Raw genomic sequence first — 25704 nt, 5'->3', positions numbered from 1 at the left:
TTTTTTTGGCCGTAAATGACTTTTTCATCCAAAGCACTGTTACACGTGGTATTAGTTTGGCCCTTTGAAATGAAGCATACTGAAAATTTCAAAATAAAAGCCTTGAATATTTTTACATCAGCTACTTGTGTTTTGAGCATTATATAACTATTTTAACCCAAGGACTATTACGCATGGGATTAGTTTGGCCCTTTGAAATGAAGTTTAACAAAACTTCCAAAATAAAAGCCTCAACAACATTTTAAATCGTACCGAACGGTGCACGTCCGCCTCGCTTAACGTTCTTGCGGTTCTCCGCGTGCCACTGCTTACGTCGCGGCGTTCTTTGGCGTCGACGCCGATTTGTGGCGCGACGACGCCGGGCCCGAACCCCACGGCCGCGCCTTGGCAGGCCCCGGCTAAATTTCTTCCGAAATTTTCTAGTTGGGGCCTGCCATGCAAAGCAATGGCAGGAACCTATTACTCTACACCCAACAAAGTGTCTCTTTAATATTATTATAATTCTTTATTTTTCTTCCGTAACCGTTAATGCGGCTCGTACCGCTGGGTGCACACCTACAAATGAGGTATCAAAACGTGCAGAAAATTCACGCCATTGGAGCTATTACTTGTGGTGGGATTTGGGCTTAACGTGGCGACATAATTCGCAAAAAACTACGAAAAAAACCCCATTATAACTCAATGGGAAAAATCCTAGAAATACCCTATTTTTGAGGATTTGCTGTGTCGTCACAAATTCACCTAGAAATGCCATTCAAATTTCATTTTGTAGATACGTCTGTGATCTCTTCGAAAGTGAAGACGGCTCGTCGATACCAGTTACGGTTTGTCCACAATTTGCCTCTAAGCGACCCAAACTTTCTCATTTTTGCTGAAATTACAGTGACAGCCGATCTCGGTTCAGATCTGGGCACAACATTTCTTTCTCTCATCACTGTAAATGCTCTGAGTGAGGTACAGATATGAATCTCGGGACTATCGCAGAAGACACATTGAACTGTCATACGCTCGAAACGCTTTTCGAATATGTATTACGGTTCCCGAACAAGAAGGATTTGTTTCCAATGCTTTTTTTCAGTAAAGTGTGTTTGCTCAAACACACTTGTGTGTTTGAGAGCTCACAGCTCAGAGCTCACACCTGCTGAGACCATTATTTGCCATAGCAACGGAACTCAAGAGGCTATTGGCTGCTGATTTGGACTACGAATACGCATCGCTGTAGTTCTATCTATCCTCAGTTGAAACAGATCAGGACTGAGAACTGGCCTTTAGAACTACTGCTGCTATGGGCTGTATATAACTGATTTAACTCAGTAACTGTTACACATGGGATTAGTTTGGAACTTTAAAATGGAGCATAATAATAATTTCAAAATAAAAGCCTTGAATAGTTTTACATCAGGTAATTGCTGTTTTTGGCTTTATTTGACGTTTTCATCCAAAGCACTGTTACACATGGGATTACTTTGGAACTTTAAAATGGAGAATAATAATAATTTCAAAATAAAAGCCTTGAATATTTTTACATCAGGTAATTGCTTTTTTTGGCCGTATATGACTTTTTCATCCAAAGCAATGTTACACATGGGATTAGTTTGGAACTTTAAAATGGAGAATAATAATTTCAAAATAAAAGCCTTGAATATTTTTACATCAGGTAATTGCTGTTTTTGGCTTTATTTGACGTTTTCATCCAAAGCACTGTTACACATGGGATTACTTTGGAACTTTAAAATGGAGAATAATAATAATTTCAAAATAAAAGCCTTGAATAGTTTTACATCAGGTAATTGCTGTTTTTGGCTTTATTTGACGTTTTCATCCAAAGCACTGTTACACATGGGATTACTTTGGAACTTTAAAATGGAGAATAATAATAATTTCAAAATAAAAGCCTTGAATATTTTTACATCAGGTAATTGCTTTTTTTGGCCGTATATGACTTTTTCATCCAAAGCAATGTTACACATGGGATTAGTTTGGAACTTTAAAATGGAGAATAATAATTTCAAAATAAAAGCCTTGAATATTTTACATGACGTAATTGCTCTTTTTGGCCGTATATGACTTTTTCATCCGAAGCAATGTTACACATGGGATTAGTTCGGAACTTTAAAATGGAGCATAATAATAATTTCAAAATAAAAGCCTTGAATATTTTTACATCAGGTAATTGCTGTTTTTGGCTTTATGTGACTTTTTCATCCAAAGCACTGTTACACATGGTATTAGTTTGGCCCTTTGAAATGAATATTAACAAAAATTTCAAAATAAAAGCCTTGAATATTTTTACATCATGTAATTGCTCTTTTTGGCTTTATTTGACTTTTTCATCCAAAGCACTGTTACACGTGGTATTAGTTTGGCCCTTTGAAATGAAGCTTAACAAAAGTTTCAAAATAAAAGCCTTGAATATTTTTACATGACGTAATTGCTCTTTTTGGCTTTATTTGACTTTTTCATCCAAAGCACTCTTACACATGGGATTAGTTCGGAACTTTAAAATGGAGCATAATAATAATTTCAAAATAAAAGCCTTGAATATTTTTACATCAGGTAATTGCTGTTTTTGGCTTTATGTGACTTTTTCATCCAAAGCACTGTTACACGTGGTATTAGTTTGGCCCTCTGAAATGAAGCATACTGAAAATTTCAAAATAAAAGCCTTGAATATTTTTACATCATGTAATTGCTTTTTTTGGCCGTATATGACTTTTTCATCCACAGCACTGTTACACATGGGATTAGTTTGGAACTTTAAAATGGAGCAAAGTAATAATTTCAAAATAAAAGCCTTGAATATTTTTACATCATGCAATTGCTGTTTTTGGCTTTGTATGACTTTTTCATCCAAAGCACTGTTACACATGGTATTAGTTTGGCCCTTTGAAATGAAGATTAACAAAAATTTCAAAATAAAAGCCTTGAATATTTTGACATCATGTAATTGCTCTTTTTGGCTTTATTTGACTTTTTCATCCAAAGCACTGTTACACATGGTATTAGTTTGGCCCTTTGAAATGAAGCATACTGAAAATTTCAAAATAAAAGCCTTGAATATTTTTACATGACGTAATTGCTCTTTTTGGCTTTATTTGACTTTTTCATCCAAAGCACTCTTACACGTGGTATTAGTTCAGAACTTTAAAATGAAGCATACTGAAAATTTCAAAATAAAAGCCTTGAATACTTTTACATCAGCTACTTGTGTTTTGAGCATTATATAACTATTTTAACCCAAGGACTATTACGCATGGGATTAGTTTGGCCCTTTGAAATGAAGCATACTGAAACTTCCAAAATAAAAGCCTTGACAACATTTTAAATCGTACCGAACGGTGCACGTCCGCCTCGCTTAACGTTCTTGCGGTTCTCCGCGTGCCACTGGTGACGTCGCGGCGTTCTTTGGCGTCGACGCCGATTTGTGGCGCGACGACGCCGGGCCCGAACCCCACGGGCGCGCCTTGGCAGGCCCCGTCTAAATTTCTTCCGAAATTTTCTAGTTATTCTTTATTTTTCATCCGTAACCGTTAATGCGGCTCATACCGCTGCGTGCACACCTACAAAAGAGGTATCAAAACGTGCAGAAAATTCACGCCATTCCAGCTATTACTTTTGGTGGGATTCGGGATTAACATGGCGACATAATTCGCAAAAAACTACGAAAAAAACCCCATTATAACTCAATGGGAAAAATCCTAGAAATACCCTATTTTTGAGGATTTGCTGTGTCGTCACAAATTCACCTAGAAATGCCATTCAAATTTCATTTTGTAGATACGTCTGTGATCTCTTCGAAAGTGAAGACGGCTCGTCGATACCAGTTATGGTTTGTCCACAATTTGCCTCTAAGCGACCCAAAGTTTCTCATTTTTGCTCATATTAGAGTGACAGCCGACCTCGGTTCATATCTGGGCACAACATTTCTTTCTCTCATCACTGTAAATGCTCTGAGTGAGGTACAGATATGAATCTCGGGACTATCGCAGAAGACACATTGAACTGTCATACGCTTAAAACGCTTTTCGAATATGTATTACGGTTCCCGAACAAGAAGGATTTGTTTCCAATGCTTTTTTTCAGTAAAGTGTGTTTGCTCAAACACACTTGTGTGTTTGAGAGCTCACAGCTCAGAGCTCACACCTGCTGAGACCATTATTTGCCATAGCAACGGAACTCAAGAGGCTATTGGCTGCTGGTTAGGACTACGAATACGCATCGTTGTAGTTCTATCTATCCTCAGTTGAAACAGATCAGGACTGAGAACTGGCCTTTACAACTACTTGCTGCTTTGGGCTGTATATAACTGATTTAACTCAGTAACTGTTACACATGGGATTAGTTTTACACTTTAAAATTAAGCATATTGAAAATTTCACAATAAAAGCCCTGAATATTTTTACATGACGTAATTGCTCTTTTTTGGCTTTATTTGACTTTTTCATCCAAAGCACTGTTACACATGGTATTAGTTTGGCCCTTTAAAATGAAGCTTAACAAAAATTTCAAAATAAAAGCCTTGAATATTTTTACATCAGCTACTTGTGTTTTGAGCATTATATAACTATTTTAACCGAAGGACTATTACGCATGGGATTAGTTTGGCCCTTTGAAATGAAGCATCCTGCAAATTTCAAAATAAAAGCCTTGAATATTTTTACATGACGTAATTGCTCTTTTTGGCTTTATTTGACTTTTTCATCCAAAGCACTGTTACACATGGTATTAGTTTGGCCCTTTGAAATGAATATTAACAAAAATTTCAAAATTAAAGCCTTGAATATTTTTACATCATGTAATTGCTCTTTTTGGCTTTATTTGACTTTTTCATCCAAAGCACTGTTACACGTGGTATTAGTTTGGCCCTTTGAAATGAAGCTTAACAAAAGTTTCAAAATAAAAGCCTTGAATATTTTTACATGACGTAATTGCTCTTTTTGGCTTTATTTGACTTTTTCATCCAAAGCACTCTTACACGTGGTATTAGTTCAGAACTTTAAAATGAAGCATACTGAAAATTTCAAAATAAAAGCCTTGAATATTTTACATGAAGTAATTGCTCTTTTTGGCCGTATATGACTTTTTCATCCAAAGCAATGTTACACATGGGATTACTTTGGAACTTTAAAATGGAGAATAATAATTTCAAAATAAAAGCCTTGAATATTTTCACATCAGGTAATTGCTTTTTTTGGCCGTATATGACTTTTTCATCCAAAGCAATGTTACACATGGGATTAGTTTGGAACTTTAAAATGGAGAATAATAATTTCAAAATAAAAGCCTTGAATATTTTTACATCAGGTAATTGCTGTTTTTGGCTTTATTTGACGTTTTCATCCAAATCACTGTTACACATGGGATTACTTTGGAACTTTAAAATGGAGAATAATAATAATTTCAAAATAAAAGCCTTGAATATTTTTACATCAGGTAATTGCTTTTTTTGGCCGTATATGACTTTTTCATCCAAAGCAATGTTACACATGGGATTAGTTTGGAACTTTAAAATGGAGAATAATAATTTCAAAATAAAAGCCTTGAATATTTTTACATCAGGTAATTGCTGTTTTTGGCTTTATTTGACGTTTTCATCCAAAGCACTGTTACACATGGGATTAGTTTGGAACTTTAAAATGGAGAATAATTATTTCAAAATAAAAGCCTTGAATATTTTTACATCAGGTAATTGCTGTTTTTGGCTTTATTTGACGTTTTCATCCAAAGCACTGTTACACATGGGATTACTTTGGAACTTTAAAATGGAGAATAATAATAATTTCAAAATAAAAGCCTTGAATATTTTTACATCAGGTAATTGCTGTTTTTGGCTTTATTTGACGTTTTCATCCAAAGCACTGTTACACATGGGATTACTTTGGAACTTTAAAATGGAGAATAATAATAATTTCAAAATAAAAGCCTTGAATATTTTTACATCAGGTAATTGCTCTTTTTGGCTTTATTTGACTTTTTCATCCAAAGCACTGTTACACGTGGTATTAGTTTGGCCCTTTGAAATGAAGCATACTGAAAATTTCAAAATAAAAGCCTTGAATAATTTTACATGACGTAATTGCTCTTTTTGGCTTTATTTGACTTTTTCATCCAAAGCACTGTTACACGTGGTATTAGTTTGGCCCTTTGAAATGAAGCATACTCAAAATTTCAAAATAAAAGCCTTGAATATTTTTACATCAGCTACTTGTGTTTTGAGCATTATATAACTATTTTAACCCAAGGACTATTACGCATGGGATTAGTTTGGCCCTTTGAAATGAAGTTTAACAAAACTTCCAAAATAAAAGCCTCGACAACATTTTAAATCGTACCGAACGATGCACGTCCGCCTCGCTTAACGTTCTTGCGGTTCTCCGCGTGCCACTGCTTACGTCGCGGCGTTCTTTGGCGTCGACGCCGATTTGTGGCGCGACGACGCCGGGCCCGAACCCCACGGCCGCGCCTTGGCAGGCCCCGGCTAAATTTCTTCCGAAATTTTCTAGTTTTCTGTTTCTAGTCCTTCTGCCTCTTTTAGAAGAAATCTTATATAGATTTGGAAAATATATAGGCCGACACACACAGAGATGCCGAAATTCATAGCTCAGGTGGGAATATCAAGATGTAAATAGAACAATTATTTGTCATAGTACATTTGTACACAACTGTAGCTTTATTGCAGGGAAGGAAGGAATTTGAACATTTAGTTTAAAGCATAAATCATGAAAAGGACAAAGTACAGGTGTTGAAGAAAGTGAGAAATATTTTTGTTGAATGACAGTATGGAGCAGAAAACCCCACACTGTCCACATGGTAAAATGCTGTGGTGGAAACATCATGTGGGGCTGCTGAGAAGAGTAGATGAGAAAATGAATGGGTAAAAACTGACAAAAGCTGAACAGACTTGAGAATGGGACACAATCTCATCCAGGACTTTATCCACTTTGACCCTAAATATACAAAAAGCTACAAATGAATGATTTAGATCAAAACATATTCATTTTGAAATATGTTTTGACCTGAATACAATTGAGAATCTGTGGCAAGTCTTTGCAAAATAAAAAAAAATCACCATTCACAGATGTTCCCCATCTGAGCTTGAGCGGTTTTACAAAAATGTTAAACATTTTTACTATATTTTTCTTCCACTTCAAAGCATGCATTAATTTGTGTTGGTCCTTCACACAGGATCCCATTAAAAATATCAAAACTTGTAGTTCCAACATGATAATATTTTAAAAAAGGCAAAGAGGCATGAATACGTTAGACATCTCATTAAAAACATGATTTGTACTTTGCTAAAATAATACAATACAATTCATAAAGATGATTTAATTTAAATTTGCCATCACTTTGTCTCCAATAAATACTCATGTAGTGTGACTGCACAAACATGTTTACACACACAAGACATGCAAATGAATGAAAATATGTTTCTGAAATCTGATTGTGACTAATATGATGTTAAAGTGTGAAACTAACAAGCAGTTCTGTGAGTGTGGGTTAAAAAAATCATGGTAATGGTATTTCACCCACAGATTTTCTGGATAAACTTGCCAAATGTCTTTATCTGCTAAATCTTAGCTCCATTTGTTGCCACTTTTTTGAAGTGGCAACAAGTGGAGCTGAGTAGGCTGAAAGGAAACATGTAATTAATTTGTGCTGTAAGTTTTCAAATCATGAAAATGCAATTCGTTTATCAGCACAGCTGAAACCTTGACAGTAAAAAAAAACAAACAAAAAAACAAGACAACAATTTCTCTTGCTTCTCAAAGTGAACAAACTTTATTACAGATGGTTCTATTATTCGTCTGTTCATCTATTCGACATACTGTTAATCCTCCTCTGAGGGGTAAATATTTACAGTGATACCAAACCTATGTACTGCAGCACTTAGATACCGGTACATAAAGCGCATAAAGCCGAAGTATCAAATGTGCTCTCCAAAACTTTGACCTCTGCTGAGCAGCAACGGTTTAAGTCAAAGTGTCCAAACTTTTTGCAAAGAGGGCCAGATTTGATAAAGTGAAGATGCCCGGGGGCCAATAGTTTGTTCGGACATTTTTTAACTACAAAAGTTTCATGCAAATACACACCGTTATAAAACAATTTTCATTGTCACAATTATCTTTATTTTTCAAATGACAAAATAACCAAATATAAGCCACTCAGGCAGATGAGAATAACTCTAAAAACCCAAATTCTGCCTTTCATTCATATCTGGAGAGTCAGATAACGTTGAACAAACTGTATGAAATACCTTAAATTTACATGAGTTTAAAAATATCTTTGCCTCAAGAACATTTTAAACAGGAGTAATAAGTAATGCAAAGTTGTCTATTATTAAATCTTAAAACAAGTGAATTTTGCTCTTGTCATTTACAATATCTTTCAGAAAGTAATAGTTTGTCACATCTACAGGTTCATAACATCAACAGTAATAACCAAATCTTACTCAAGAGTTTAATAAAAATAAGTGCCATAAATCCAGGTGCATAAATGTTCTTTTGGCTCTTCACTGCTGATAGTGACAGATGTTACCGTTCAAAATACTCAGTTTCATGTCTTCAACTCTCAGTGCCACACTGTTACATGCCAGGCAAACATTCGCAAATTCTTGCTTCTTCTCAGGGCAAAATGTTCTCCACCATTTTCATAACACAGTCTTTGATAAATGTACCTCCAGTAAAAGGTTTGCCATGTTTAGCTATTAACATGGCCACTTCGTAGCTTGCTTTGGTGGTATTTTCTTTTGTCTCACAGGCCCGCGTGAAGAATCGCTGTTGTGATGCCAGTCCAGCTTGGAGCTGCTTTAGTTTTTCAGCACGGTCACTTCCTGTTAGCTTGTTGTATGTGTTAGCATGTTTAGTCTGGTAGTGTCTCTTTACTTTGAAATCCTTAAACAAGGCAACCGTCTCATTACAAATTAGACAAGCACAATTGCCTTGATTTTCAGTGAAGAAGTATTATAATTCCCATCTCTCTTGAAAGCGGCGGCCCTCACTGTAAACTTGTTTTCTTTGCAGTGGCCATGGCAGAAATGAGTGGAGAGCGGTTCGCTGCACGGAGGCAGAGACTGATAGTATTAAAGTGGTGCTGCCACCATTTGGTGAAAGGAGGAATTACAGTTTCAAGTTTTATGATTTATTTATTCTGTTTCACAGTGCAGGCGGGCCATAAATAACACATTATAAAACCGAAGCTGCGGGCCGTATGAAATCTGACCGCGGGCCGTGATTGGCCCTCGGGCCGGACTTTGGACATGCCTGGTTTAAGTAATAATGATTAGGGCATAAAAAAATCTGATGCAAAATCTTCAATATATTGACACCCATTTTACATCGTGGTTGAATAATGTTTTTGCTCATGAACAGACGATGAAAATTAATATTCTTAGCACGTCATCATCTCATCAGCATTTCATCAGGTGGTTGTAACAGTGCAAAACAACATGTACTGAATCAGTTGCAAATGCAAAGTGCAAATAGCTCTCAGACAAATCCAACTGTATTTCCCCAGAACAGGAGGAACAAACTACTTTATGTCTTTATGTTCATGTTTCATAGGCAAAAAGAGCATGCCTACAGGTATAAGGGAGAAGGAATAGCATGAATGACTGATTTATATGTCGTTCCATATTTTTCTTCCCTTTGCACAGCACAGTGCACTGTAGCTCATAAATCCTTGACATTACAGTAAAATGGCATTCTGATGTTATGCCCTGCCATTGTTATAAATGAACAAGCTGTGTGTCACTTGCTAGCAAAAGAAAATCTATCACTGCTCCTATTCAGTGACAAAGCCAATATGTTCTCACAGTGGTTTGCCAATGAGTCAGTGTCTTGGATGAAACTTGACTTCACAAGACCAAAACACAGTGACATGTGTCATTTGGTCTTTAGAACAGCACGGAGTTGGCAGACTTTAAACCCACAGTGTACAATATGGGCATGTGTGACTTACAGCATCAAAGCCCACAACTTGTGAGTAGAGAAGCTGTCTTTTAATCGGTCAGTCCATGGAACAGGCTTTGTATGTATATAAATCTCAGTTTGATGGTCAGGGTCTGTGAACCTTAATTTTACATCTTGCAACACAATTGGATTTATGGTTTGGTTTGTTCTTACACATGAATATACTTTGACTAAACTGCTGTAGCTGCTGCTATGACATGATGCATTCTTGCTACCATTTTCCATAGTGAAAATGCTGTGTATGGTTGATTTGCAATGTCAGGATTACATCTCATTAATTTGACCTCTAAACCAATGACTGTCATTTTGGTCTTCTATCTTCTATGACTAGTGTAACATTTTTAGCATGTTGGCTTTGTGCCTTACAAGGCTTAAGGCAAACTGTACAATTTATGTATTTTTTTCAACAGTGGGCTTTCTGTCCCTCTTGCCTTAAGTTTTGATTTGTGAAGTGTCACAAATCACAGATTTTACCATTTGAGCTTTACTTATCTGCAGCTCCTTAAGAGCTGCCTTTTGATTGCTTCCTTGATTAATGCTTCCCATACCCAGTTAGCTAAGGGAGACCACCATGTCTTGGTAGACATACTCTTCCTTCTTAAGACAATGTATTGAACAGAGTTCTATGAGATATCACAAATTTTGCGTTGTCTGTAGTCTATACTGCTCCAAATTTACCCATAACTATATCCCCACCTGTCTGGTGGATTTGTTTACTTTACAAACTCTGAGATCTTCACATAGCAGCTGAATTTATGCTGAGATTAAATAAGTAAAAGTATACAGTGATCTGAGTATACTAAGAAGACTCAAATTATGGGATTTCTAAGGGCAGTTGGTTGCACTTGATTTTATTTGGGACTATTAGAGTAAATAAAACAAATATAAATACAAATCCATGCTACTTTTCTGCCTGATTTTGCCAGAAATTTAGAAAACCATGTACTCTTTTCCTTGTACTTCAAACTTTTTGATGGGTAGGGTTTAAATTATTGAAGTTTGTGTTTGTAAGCATGATTCCCTTTGCGAGGTGCTGTGCATGGGGAGTAATACGCATTTATCATGGAATTACTTGCCAATCACAGTTTCTTAAAGGTTCTGACTTACTCGTTAACAGTCCTGTCCAAATGGCATAGGTTTAATAACATATTTCCTGGACTTTTTCTGCAGAGAAAATAGTTTTCAATGTCTTCCAAGCAAACGTTATTAGCTAGAATGGAAGTAAGTTAGTCATTTTATATATGAAATGTGAACTAGCAACACAATTAAAATAATAATGCTGTTTTTATACTTCACTTCCTCATCCAATGCTATAACTTTACATTTTCTAATACAAACATGGTAAATGCAGTTGTTGAGTTAATCTAAATGTAGTTTTATTTTCATTATCAAGTTGTTTGAAGTAACCCCCTGATGATTCAGTGTGAAGAAAAACAGAGCTATGACATTTCATTAAGAAGCAATCAGATGTAAATAGCCATCTGGAAACAGCAACAACTAACTAATTAGTGCAAAAATAACAGACATTTCCAGGTGACGATAAATAATGTAGAATTCAACTTGTTCAAGGCTCAGAGCGCAAAGATTGTTTTGGTAATTAATAAAATGTTTTTCTTTTTTGACACTATGGAGCATCGTGATGAATCTTTCTTAAAACTTTAGTAAGTAAGTAAAAAATATATATAACACCTTTCAAGACAAAAATAGCTAAGGGCTTAGACATACAGAGAATAGAAAAGAGACAAGACAAAATTAAGCAACAATTAAAAGAACCTTTTTGAATAATACAGCACTAATGTGATTAACAAGCAAGAAAAAAGTAATTTCCTACAAATTTAAAAGGTGTCAGTAACATAATTTGTTAAGAAATCAATAACATTCAGCAATTTGCAGCACTATAGATGAAGTACTCTAAGACATTATGTATAACTTAAAGTTTAAAAAGCATCTAAACCTTTGCTTCTTTTTCACAATTATTCACTAGTGTGTGTACTTTTCAGAGTAAACTATGAGGAAGTTTGTATTTGCATCCTGATAAAAATCAAAACCAGAAAAGACTCAAGCAACACAAATGATTTAAAGTCATTCAACATTACGCTGATTCTACTGTATTATTTGTTTCTAGTTGAAAACTATAGCATTGACTAAGATGTTCCGGTCACAAATGTTGAAACGTGGAAAATGCAAAAACTCTTGTTAAAATGTGTGTAGTGATGGATGCTAAGTCTAGGGTGGCCTTTGGGTTCCACGGGTTTCAAATAAATCAAAAACATGTTATATTCACACGCCTGCCCCTTCATTTGAGGCAGCATAATGCTAAAACATTAAAACATTCTGTTTTTACAGTACAAAGCCATGCTGCTTCCTGTTATGTAATAACATTGTTTTGGCCAGCCATGGTCAAAGAGAATAATATATGATGGTGTAAGATTTTTAAAGGAAGAGCACAGGGCTTAGCCGCAGGCTCTTTAACAAACATGATGGTCTGAGGTATCTCATTTTTAAGAGGTTAGTCTTTAATTATTACAAAGAAAAACTATTCTTTCCCTGAATGAGTTGAACAATTTCCTTAGCTTTCTTTGGGAGAAATAAATTAGGACATTTTTCATGTTTCTTATGAGAGTCTCATAAATTGTAAACTCCAATTACAGCCCACTGCATGAACTTAATTTGCTGGTACAGATCCGTCAGCAAAATAAATGCCCTCTGAGACAAAGTGAAAACATGATGATTGCTTCCCTTTGATCTCAAATGCCTATGAATGCATCTGAACTGCACAGTCAAGCAAAGTTTTCGCCCTGCAGCCAGAGACATCCCGTAGTTTTACTGTGATACTTTCATGTGGTGTCAAACTGTATCAAAAAACAAAAACAACATGTATTACAAATACAAAAGTCAAAGGTCTGTAGTGTTGATAATTTAAAAAATAAATTCTATTTGCATTTGCTTCACAATTTTGTGAGCACACAGCACTAAAGATTGATTTGAAGGGAAAGTTAAAATGAATCTTTCATTGTGGGAGTAAAATCTCATAATGAGTAATTTTGGATAAGTTAACTCCAAATACAATGTGATACATTACATCGTAAAACATTATGATGTAATGTATCACACATTACAATGTATCACACATTACATTGGCTTTTACACAAGATGTATTTGGCTGTCGGAATCCAGTCCAACAATCTTCTTAAACAATATTCTTATTCTTAGGTGTGTGAATTGTAATTTTGATTAATAACAGTTCTGTCTTCACTGCATTGTAAAACCACTGACTTTTGAAGCAAAGCTTGTGTCTAAATTAACCTTGATATCCTTTTGTGTTATATCGAAATAGACTTCTACATTGCCTATTTTTCAATGACTCGAATCAGTATTTGACAAAACAAAACCCAAACAAAAATACAAACAATCTATCTCATATGTGACACCTAATGCAACATAAAAAGTAACAATCAAGTGGAAAAGGAAAAATTTAGAGCCAGAACTTCAGACATTATAGCACAGATGACTTGAGGATGTTTTAATATTTTTAATTACAAATTATTAATTAATTATATTGGAAAGGGATCCATAGGTTATTCTGATATAATTTGAATTTCTTGATTAGAGGAAAGTTTTGCTAATGTATTTTTAAAAGTGTATTTATGACTAGATATTACTAAAAATGTTGCCTTTAATAGGATGTGAATGGCCAAATTACAAAGTAGTACCTCTGTTAGACTGTTATATCAACCTTTATCTCGCTTCATTAGCACAGATGTGTGCAGCTTTAAATAAATGATAGCATTAAAAAAGGCTATGCTGCAGCTTGTTCCAAAAGGTGTTCTCTAATTGCTGCTGCGACTAGTCTGGAAGAGCTGAGTGGGGAAGGCATGAGGGAGGGGTGCTCTGTGAGGTGGAAGCCAGAGGAAAGAAAAATCTCTATATTTCTTCTGCCATGCAGGCTTCATGTTGACAGTTTCTAATTATTGCATGTGCTGCACAAACCCCCTGCTTGTTGTTTTTGACTCCCTCTTTCTCTAGAGTGACACGCAGGAAGTGACTTTTGCTCGCTGGCAGGTCTTTAATTTCCCTCAGGTAATGTAGTAAAGTGATTTCATTGCATTACCTAAAGAGTCATTATGTGTCATAACTTCTGCTCAAGTATGTTAAAGACAAGACTGAATAAAGAACAAAGAACAAGACACAGATCTGTGATCAACAAACCAAACAAAGTCCCTGATTTGAAACAGTACATATTACTGTTCTTTACACTGTTCTAAGATATATACACAAACTACTGCAGATATTGGTTTTATAAGTGAAATTAATATGTCATTAACTGCACAAATAATGCACTTTGTAAAAGTCTGCATTCTGCTTAACAAACAGAAAATCTGGCTTACAGTAATACCTTCTAATACCAGTGAAACATGCCAAAAATGCAAACCCCCTGAGTGCATGAGGTTCATTAAGAAGGGAGCAAGAACTTGGTGTTGAAAATCTTTTTAACACAAATCAGAGTGAAGGAATAACTTATCTGATATGGACAAAACTGCATTTAAACTGCATGCTACATTCCTAAAACACTAAGAAAAAACTAATCAGTCATTAACCACTTCACTTAAGCAGAATACAAATTTGGGGCACCTCTTCCTGTTAAGAACATGACCAACTTCAACCAGGGGCGTCAAAAGCTTGGGGATAGGGGACACACTGAGTAGGACAGGAGTGGTTGTTCACAAGCTGCTGGTGGCTTTTATCAGAGAAAGTTTAAGAAGGTGTGTGCAAACACAGCAGCACAGTTGAATCAGACATTTCTGTCACCTTATGATGTCAGTGGGACTGATGGTAACTGGTCCAGTTTTCAGTGATTCACTTTGCTATTTATACTTGGAGCATGCAGTGTAGTGAGTTGTTGTAGGTAACCAGGAAAACTGTCATGTTCTGTGTTTTCTGTGTATTTATTTAGAGTTTTCTGTGTCCCCGAGTCTTCGTGTTGTCCTGTCTTCCCCTTGATTGTTCCCAGGTGTGTCTCGTTCTGTGATTACCCCCTGTGTATTTAACTGTGTTCCTTGTTCCTCGTCGGGTCCTTGTCAATTCAGTGTCGTATGCACCAGTCTGTTTTGCTGTCCCTTCAATTAGCCTGTTTGCTACCGACGTTGAGCCCTGGTTTCCGCTCAGTCGTGCTGCCGGGTTTTGTGGACTTATTCTGGACATTCATCATTAAAATCATTTATTTATCACATCCTGGGTCTACAGCGTCTGCCTCACTACCCTCTACACCCACATTTCATGACAAAAACTCAGTCGTGTTTTAGCAATATGAGTATTCTCCTATCAACAAAAGAAACAGTGCTTTCATATGTGAGGGGGCTCTATCTCCTTCACACATAATTATTCCAACCATCATGGTTTCAATACAGATTTGGTGGATTCTGAAAGAAGGTGCCAAGTTTAATAGGCTGTGCTTGAAAGCAGTCACTGATAAGTAATATTTGCTGAGACGTCTTTGTGGACAAACCAAGCACAAACGCAAAGATTAAACTTAAAGTAACATATTGTAACTATGGTAAGACAACAATCAAACTATGAAGAAAATATGTTGCACTTTTACTAAGCTTACCAATTCCTTTAAATCTTTAATTTAAATGTTAAATTAAGCATTTTAAACAACTGAAAATATTGTAATTATACTGAAACTATTCATTCAAATTTAAAAATATTCTAATTCTCAATAAACAAAGGTATGAATTCTAGATCTATGGTTGATTAAGGGTTGAGTTTCACTTTAAGACAAATTGCCCACAAGCTCAAACATACAAAACAAACATCAACTTTTAGTTGTCCCTTCTAATATGTTTGTGGGCGTACGTTGTGGGTAAATATTCTTAAACCCCAATCAAAAAAACAGGTGTGCATTAATATTGGAACATCTGCTTCTGGCTACACTGGTGCAACTTACCATACAATAATTTTATCCCATAACAATCAATTAGACTGGAATTAATATAGAGAGCAGCAATAGCTTCAAATTGGCTACTTTGTCACTTGAAGACAGAGTCAGTTAATGTATGGCTACTGGTTTTAGTTTGAACACAGACACCACAGAGGAGAAAAGTGATCCAGGTAATGCAGTGGGAGGGAATCTAACATCAATATTTAGGGTCAATAAACCAAAATCAACAATACATCAAACTGACATTGACACTTTGGACCTACTATTTGCTGTAACTTCTATGCAGAAGGGAAGCCACATATTTTTTGTTTAATAACTTTTCCCTCTAAATTTGGTGGTGTGTAAAATGCTCTGGAAAACATGCAAAATAATTAATTTTATGAATCTCTATCCTGTTATAAAAGTTTGTTTCTAAAGAGCTTTGTCTCTAACATGTGTCGTCCTAAAAGGATTTAGCTGTTTGGCATGTTCTGTGCAGTCTTCGAGGAAATGTGATTGAATAGGATCTGTCATCCTGTTTGCAGTTTTAACTAAATATTTGATAAGCTAACATACCGTTTTTGTCAAACTTATTAATGCACTGGCTAAGATTTGTAATTCATAATTCATAAACTGAATTGGAAGGTGTTGAAGGTTGCAGTATGATTCAACATGCTCCTATTTACTAACAGCAGTTATTTGCATAAGTCTCTGACCAGGAAATCTAGTTGGTGATTCATTTTACTAATAATGATCTGGAGGTAATAGCTTAATGCCTTTAGCATTCATTACATTGTTATTAATTTTAATACTTTGGCATTTCAATATTTTTTTATATATTTGATGACTGTTGGTACAGTCAATGATGTCCATTTTAAAAGCTGGACCAGGAATTACTCGCATGAATATATAATTTGACTACTTACATTGATGTTAATTCGACTCTAATTCATTCAAATGAGTGAATCAAATGAGACATGATAGTTCAGTATTTCAACTTCCACTCAGGAATATACTCTGAGAATTAACCTGCAAGAAAATCTTGAACATGTTTTATTTATTCACTCAACTATCTTTACTCTATAGTGATAAGGGCTATTTTTAGTGCATCAATTTTCAGAAAGCTGTGGAAACGTTTCGCCTTCATAAAATCTATTATATTTATTTTAACATTTTACAGTTGGTATGTCTTACATGAGATGAGATGTAAAATCGGTTCAAAAAGACAAAAATGTCTTTTACTCTCTTAATGTCAAACTTACTAGGTCAAAACATTTGTTAAATCTGATATTAAACCACACAACACCAATAAAACAAACATTAGTTTGTTTGTTTCTACAAGAGTTCAAAAATAATTCAGAATTATAATTAACAATTATTTGAATCATGAAGACAGAATGAAAATGTGTAAAAAAATAATAATAACAATGACCTATACAGTATATGTTCAAAATCCATTAAACAGATTTTCATCCTTTTGCTGGCTCGTCTGACTGATCATCTGTCATTCATACATTAAGCCTCAGTGCTCTAAATCAGCAAACCCTCTCATAAATCTATTGTACCAGTGCTGATACAACCTGGATTGCCAATTAAGAGACAGTAATAGTAGTTGGTTGACTTAAACCTCTCTTAACACATCAGACCTTTAAGAAATCATGGGTAAAAGGCATTTAAGAAGAAAATTAAGTAGTTTTGAGGTGCAAGTCTTGCTACATCTTTAATGTGTGTACTTTAGAAGTACTCCCATTGTAAAGTACAAAATTAAAAGTTTTTTTTAAATCTTCCTGAATATGTAATTTTTATTGTGCTGTCACAGCCTTGTACATGCTTCCAGTAAGTGTCACATGATTCTCTTTGACTGCCCCCTAGAGGTAAGACAACTAGCCAACAAATAATCAGAAAGCGTCATGTTACGCTTCAAGCATTCTGCATGCTCAGGTGAGTGAACCTTGATCTCTACAGAAAATATTAAGTACATTTTGGATTAAATAATGTTATCACTGGGCCTTTGCTGTGATGTCTCAGACACAGTTGCATCTATTCTGCAGCAGTGGTAAACATCTGTCTTATACATAATGCAAGCAGCAGCACTCATGGCACAGAACTTCTCAATATGCCCAAGACATCTGTGGCAGCCGCGCTTATCTTGTGAGTGGATGATAAAGTATAGAAAGCACAGAATCATTTTTGGTTGAGAAAATGAGGGACAACGTGAACAACTGTCTTGTGCTAAAGTTATGAAAAAAATATTTAGAACAGCCTTTATTCAGCCTGCTTAAAGCTTGGGTTGTTACAAATGATGGAAATTCCTTCAAAACTGAGGCTTGATTTGGATGATTTCCCTATGAAGCTATTCTAATGACTGCTAATAAGGGATTAGCTACTCTGCAGCAAAAAGAACAACATGTAAATTAATGAACAACCTGATCTGAACATCTTCACTTTTTCTCATCATCAGACTCACACTGATGTTAGGGGGCTGTCGAGTCGAGAAACTGCATGTTTATGTATACGTGTCAAACAGAACAGCTGAGCGATTTATTACAAAGACCACACTTGGTTATGTGGCCATTGTTCCCCTGACAAACTTCCCTACATTCAATCTCAGGTATTCAATAAGTATTACAGTCATCTATTTTTCTAAGGAAATTTAAACAATACAATCCCAACAGTGGTGGCTTCTTAAGAGAAGGTAGAACATTCTGTTTAGAGTATTAGTCTTGATATAAAGGGCCTGTCCAGAACAAGAAATGGCCAATAACTAGAACAATAGGATACATACTACGGTACAGACACTTCAATTGAAGAATGAATGTAAACAGAAACAAAATAATAAGTTCTTTCATTCAATTTGAGATTTTACCCTAGAATTTTGGCTATTAAACTGAATGTATGAATATATTCATCAGCAACAATCGCACAGAATCTAACAAGGTAGCAGTCAGAATTTGTTTTTATAGCTTGTAAATATTCAACCTCTCCAAGCGTCACAGCACAAATGCAAATTTTTAAAAAAACAACACACATTTATCACAGTGTGCTATTTGTGCTATTTCGAACAGAACACCTGCTTCTGTTGCTGTTTGTGGCTCCGTCATTTGTTAAGTCTGCCAGAGTTGGTTGAAGCAAACAGAGGAGAAGCATCGGTTTTTATCTATGAAGGAGAGCTGAGTGTGAGAAAAAAACCGAAGTGCAGGTGGTTGCAGACGTAAGGGAGAAAAAAATTGCTGGCTGCAAGTTACTGCCTGACTTCCATCACCAACCCTGGACCTTAGGCTGACAGTCAGTCAGTCAGACAGAAAAATAAAGGCATAGATCTAGCGAGGAAGACAACTAAAAAACTAAATTATGATAGGAAATTTGACTCCAACTAGTGCTGATGTGGTGGTGACTGAGCTCACACACAAACATTTCAGTCATACCTGCATACACTCTGAGCTGTCATTTTATTCACACTCAATCACACACCCCCACTGCAAATAGTGCAGTAATATTCATGTGTAAGCATGCGGTTTTTCTACAAACAAAAAGGAAGAAGAAGTTGACATACGTTACCTCAGTGAGCGAAGTGAGGCATGGTTCCTGGGAGAGAGTCAAAGATCATCCTGCCGGTGCCATCTGTCAAGTGGGTTGGCTACAAAGGCTGTAGAGGGAAGTGTCCCTCTCCCTCCCTCCTCTTCACCCCCTCAGTTTCAAAACAAACTACTGTCTTAGATCAGAGCAGAAAGCCACGCTGAGCAGAAAGACAGGGGAATCCTCCCCCAGTCTTGAAGCCAATCTGAAGCAGCTTAAATCCCCAAAGAAAATAAAGAGAAATGCTCCTCCCTTTCCGACTTGCTCCTGTTCTATCTGCCACCGCACAAAACCCTCTGTCCGTGTGTTTCTCCTGTCTCCTCTGCTTTTTTTCCCTCCCCTCTCCCCTTTCTGATCCCGCTCCACTCACACATTCCGCTCTCTCACTCACTCTGGCAAAGCACACTGTACCCACTGAGGCTCGCACCGACTCACAAACCCCGTCCTGTGCAGATAAACATATGCAAATATCACACATAAATAAACACATTCACACAGACACACGCATTCAGCTTCTACATGCAGTGTTTGTGGTCTGTGAGCTTTGCTTCCGCCCCCTGTTGTAGTCACATAAAGCAAAAATATCGTAGCTTTATATGTGTTCCTGTCAACAACATGATCTGGAAATAAAAACTGAAAGCCTCTACGGCTAAGAGAAACACATGGTTGCTGCTTTTGTTGCTAAATGATTCTCACACATTCAACCAGGAGAGTTGTGTGTGAATGCACCGCAAAGGAAGTGAGGAAACTACAGCGGTGATGTAACAACCAATATCATGACAGACTTGAAAAATTGTGTTGATTTCTAGAGAAAATCCTATTTTGTAATGATTACATAAGACAAGCCACATTGTATGTGTGAGTCTTTGTGCATCTTTAAGAGTACAGAATAAAGCAACACTAAGCGTAACTGCACGCTCTCTAAAGATGTTCTATTTTCAGCCTCCTGTCGTAATGCACAACAGAAGAAAGAGGACAGCAAGGCGCTATTATGAGAATCTCCCCTAAATCTGCCCCCTCCTCCTGACACCAGCGCTGCCTCCACCTTCTTATCTCTCTCCCTCCATGCTGAAAGCCTCCACACTTACAGGAGAACAGCAGGGGGGATACCGTTGTCAAAGAGATATAAATAGTCTGCAAGTGACCTGATCCATTGATGCTCAAGCAGCTAATGACAGGTAGAAAGTAAACTTTAAGTGATATGCTAGGATTAGTTTGGAGTCAGGGATGGTAACTTGTGGTGCTTTCATGAACAGGTTTACGTTTTCAGTTTAATTAAAAATGGATTTGGACCAAGCTAATAATGTGACCGTTATCATATAAACTAATCATATTAGTGCAGATAATACAGTGCAACACATTGGCATTTTGAGCCACAAGTAAATTGATAATAAAAATCCAGAGACTAACATACTGTAGTTTGCAAAATGACAAATCCAAAACTTATTTTGATTTTAATCTCCTTGTCCTTCTTCATCATGACTATATAAAATCCAGTAAAATAAGCTTTTTGCTGACTAAAAGAACTGATGACATAACCTACGGAATGAAACGTTGGAGACTTCTGACAGCAAACTAAATTGAACAAGTCAATTTTTTAGCACATTGAAACGTAATACATGGTCTTTCAATCTTGTATTTCATTGAAAAGAGGTGTAAGAAATTCCATATCTTAATGCAAAATTGTATTAAAGGAATATGTTTCTTGAGGTGTGACTGATGGGTAGTTTCTAACTTTTTTTCTCAAGCTTTTAAAACTCTGACACAATTTTTCCAGGAGGACACTAGAGCCTTATTACTGACTCATGAGGGAAAACCTTGTTATAATGCCATGCCAACTTGATCATGTGACCATGAAATAAATATCATTATGTGAGACCATGAGAGACTTAATGTACATGATGTGTATAAATAGACAATTTCCAATCTATGTTTTATGTTCCACACTAATTTGAAAAAATGGTATTGGCTCTTTGTGAATATGTTTAAAAGTAAATTAGTTTCTATATTGTGTTTAATTTCAAGTTAATTTCTTGCTCCATTTCATCAACAAATTATCTTGCTTCTAATTATTCTGATTATCAGGCAGTCACAATTGGCTGTCATAATAACCTCCTGCTTACAAATGTATTATGAAGCACAAACAACAACACTTTTTATAGCCCAATTATAAAGAATCAAATGAGGGGAAATTCACTTAAAGTCAGCCCAATTGATTTACACAAAATCCTGTCATATAGTCAGATTCAGATGTCTGTCCAAATGATGATACAGTCGATTTCAGTTAAACTTGTATTGCATGTTGTTAAAAAGTTATGTAAGGTCCAGCTGAATCCATTCAGTTATTCTCTTTTTAGCCATCTCTCACTGAGGGCAAAAATGCATTGATAATACTACTAAAAGTACTAATTGCAACTATAGAAGCAACAGTGGCTCATTACCCTGTATTTCAATCAATCAATCAATCAATGTTGGGATAATGGTGGTGATGGTGGTAGGAGTTCATCCGGCAATCAGTGGGTTGCTGGTTTAATTCCCGTTCTTTCTGCCTCTGTCACTGTGTCCTTGGGCCAGACACTTCACCCCCTTTGCCTGTTGATGGTGGTCAGCAGACAAGATGTGACCACCACCAGCCTGCTGACCACATCATACAGTCAACAACTGTGATTACCACTAAATGATTAAAATAGTCAATACACATCAACTATGTTGATAAGGTTCCATTTATTATGGTTCAAAAGCAGCTCTGAACAGAAAGATCTTTAATGTATTTTGGTGCTAAGTGGTTTATTGACTTATAAACTAATAGAAGTATTTTGAAGTCTTATACTACTTTTTTTTCTAATGTGTAATCTACAAAATAGAGATGAAATAAAATGTCAAAAAGGGGTTAATATCTAAAAATAGTGACCTTAAATTATTTCAGTACCATTTACAAAAATAGATCGAAGGTATGATTGCCTCTGGTAGTTCATATATGAGCTTGTAGTAGCACCTCATTTAAAAGGGAAAGAAGCATTTATTATGTCTGGTTGATTTTATGGTGGATGTGATTGTGGACAGATATTTTTTTGATTTTAAATAAAGATAAAATAAAGACTGCACAGAAATGCAAATGAAAATGTATTTTTAATATAATTTTGAAATTAAATATATTCTGAAGCAAGGCTGCATCAAACCAAAAACTAACTGCTTCTTGTCAGGCTTCTCCTGCTTATTCAGGTTAATTCTTCTGCTGCAGGTCTGCCCCCAAGACCTGTAACAAAAATCTATCCAGGAATTTAAAAGCTCCTTGAAACTTTGCTGGTTGAATCTGTCTGTATTTAATGTAGGCAGAATAATTGTTTCACTTAAAACATCCTGGCTTTTTAAAGGTCATAGTTTCTTTATGCTTTTGATTAAAACAGAAACATTAAGAAAAACAACCACAAAGTCTGTGAAAATCTAGTAAAGCAAAAATGTTACCAAAATGCTAATCCCCGAATTGGATCACAGGGATGTAAAACTGCTATTTAGAATATGGTATATGAGAAACCATCTGAGTATTATGTTTTTGCACAATACTAGTTGATTTTACTGACTTGGATGGTGGTAATTCAGATTTTTCACTTCAAATGGTAAAAAGCACAAGAGTACAGTGGCTGTTTTTGAAATGAGTCATTTTGATTTCAGCAGAAAAAGGTGGCATCCTGCAAGAAAGAAAATCATGTCAGCTTCTCCCCAACTTCGTACTGCCTATTTAAATGTGGAATTTGTTAGGAACTGGTGTCAAATACATATCCCTGCAACCAATTCTGTTTGGTGTACAAACTATAACTAATGTAAGAAAATATTGGCTCATAACATAAAAGTCAGTATCAACTTGACTTTTTTATGTGTGCTAATTTGAAGGGTTATTTCAATGCTTTTAGTAGCAACAATAATGCAACAACAACTAACTATCTTAGAGCCAACTTTGGCAATCAATTCAGTCAAGAGAAAGACTTATTTATAATAAAAAAAAGTAAATATAAAAACGCTGTAGTTGCAGCATGTAAAGCTACACAGCTTTTGTGTTTTAAATATGAGCTAAAACCTGCCTTACAAAATTTGTTAGCTAAAGGCAATGGACCTTACCAAGCTCCGCCCACAACTGACCTAGTGGCTGCAAGTCTCACAAACAAAGCACTGTTTCTATGTAAATATGGCGTCTTCAACTTCCGCTGTTTCTCTGCAGTGTATTTCTGACTCGATTAGTGCATCATTTCTACCGGATTTTCACAATATATCAGCTACTACAATGGTCAGAGGAACTAACAAGTTCATGCCATCTTTTTTGGATGAGATCAAGGTGTCTGAGCCACGCGACGCCTCCAACATTGTGCACATCACAGCAAAATGCTTTCGCTCGATGAGGAAAACGGCAGATCCACACACCCTCTACATCAATATAGCTGTGGACAAGATCACTGACGCCTATTGTTCTTGCAAGGCTGGGTAAGTCGGGCATTTTTGTAGGTTACTTTGGAAATCAGTGGGTGATTCCTTTGGTTTGTTGGCAAATGTTTGAGGGTGTATAGGCCTGATACACTGTACTTGGTGCTAGAGTGGCTAACACCAGTAACAGTTTAGTCCAAAGCCTTTTCTGCTAAAATAAAATCTTTAGTGTATGTCAGATACAGACACATTGCATATTGATCTGTTTAGCTAACATAAGACTGCGTAGCAGACAGGCTTCAAGGTGTAGAAGTTGTATTAGCACTGCCATTATGCTGTACTTAGCTAACGGGAAGCATGTGTTTATGAAAGGGCTACACACGTGGTAGCCGCGCTACCAAGTAGAATGGGCATCAGCCAATGAAAAGCGGGGCCTGTGGTAAGGTCCATAATACCGAGATAAATTAATGTAATTTGCATATGTAAATATTCTTTGACCAAAAATGGAAACACAAATAAGAACCAGCAGAGACCTTAATGCTACACTTCAACCTATTGTCTTATGTTAGTTAATTAGAGTGATAACTGAAAACACCATGCCTGGAAATATTCTGTTAACGCAAAGCATATAATTTTCTTCAAAATGGCTGCTATTTATAAATCCACTAGAACTTCATTTTGTGGCATCCATTTTTATACAATGCCTTACAAAAGTGTATACCCCCTGAACTTATTCCATAAACACAATCCTTGTGCATGCTATTGGGATTTAATGTAACATTATAAAGAGTACTACATAGAGGCAGCAAAATGATAGTTTTTATATGTTTTACAAATGAAAATCTTTATAAGTTTGGTTTGAATTTATTTTCAGCATCTGCCTTCTGGAATAAGGTTTTTTGCAATCACAGTGAGAAGTTTTGGGATGCACAATGTTACTTCACTGGTAGGAAAGGAGACAGAGTTGATGTATTGGGACCAACACCATCCAATGATCTTTACTTGTACACACAGCTTGGGCTCTGGAACTCAATCCACGAGAAGGATTGGGAGTAGGAGTCTCTACTCCCTGCTTTCTCAGGGAAAGAACTATGCTTGACTTGAGTCTATTGGCAGTGAACCCAAATAGACTGAGGAAGGTCCTCACTGTTGTGCATGCAAAAGCAACAAACATCAGTTCGGATTTTCTAATCTCCTTAGATTCTCTGGAGAGTGTCCTGGAAGGGATACCATCCAGAAATATTGTTGTTGTGGCTAAAGGGGTGTAACTGCCAGGGATGGTCATCCCAGTGTTAATCTCAGCTGTGTTTCGTTATTAGACTTCTGTGCAAGGCATTGAATGCTCATAACAAATAAACATTTTCAAGAAGAAGGGGTTTCATTAGTGAAGTTTGTACCAGGCCACCTTGGGCCAAACATCGGTGATTGATTTTATGTTGCAATACCTATTATATGCTTTGGTGAAGAGATGGGCAGAGATGCCTGGTTGTAAGGTCGGCATAATGGCAAGGAAAAATGTCAACTTTGACATCTGGAGAGCAAAGAGGAGAGCCTGACATTGAAAAGAAAGTGGTTCAAACATCTGATCAGTATGCCTCCGGGCTGCTTTTCAGGCCACATTTTCCTAGGAGTAAACCATATATTATATATGAGAGGAGAAAAATGTCTGGCTCTACCTCCTTAGCTTATTGCCCCAAGCTACTTAACTTTAGATAAGCAGAAGAAAAATCATAAACAAATGAATGGTGTCAGAGTAAAAAGCAGTTAAATATAAATGGATATAACTTTTTTAAAATAATTTTTAATTGTGAAAGAAATTGT

General features: G+C 36.1%; 1 protein-coding gene across 6 annotated transcripts in view; it reads right to left on the bottom strand.

Moving 5' to 3' along the window:
- gramd1b (GRAM domain containing 1B) overlaps positions 1-19749 on the bottom strand; it is a 116879-nt gene extending 97130 nt beyond the window's left edge. For 3 of the 6 annotated variants that reach the window (XM_023352084.1, XM_023352085.1, XM_023352088.1), the window contains exon 1: positions 19450-19749. The gene's annotated coding sequence lies outside the window, so the exon portion shown is untranslated. The remainder of the gene's footprint in view (positions 1-19449) is intronic. The other 3 variants (XM_023352086.1, XM_023352089.1, XM_023352090.1) reach the window with 1 other exon arrangement.
- Between the last annotated feature and the right edge of the window lie 5955 nt (positions 19750-25704).

The sequence above is a fragment of the Xiphophorus maculatus genome, chromosome 18 (genome assembly GCF_002775205.1).
Source record: "Xiphophorus maculatus strain JP 163 A chromosome 18, X_maculatus-5.0-male, whole genome shotgun sequence".
Taxonomy (NCBI): domain Eukaryota; kingdom Metazoa; phylum Chordata; class Actinopteri; order Cyprinodontiformes; family Poeciliidae; genus Xiphophorus; species Xiphophorus maculatus.
The sequence above is the reverse complement of the archived record's forward strand: the minus strand, read 5'-3'. Positions and strand labels throughout refer to the sequence as shown.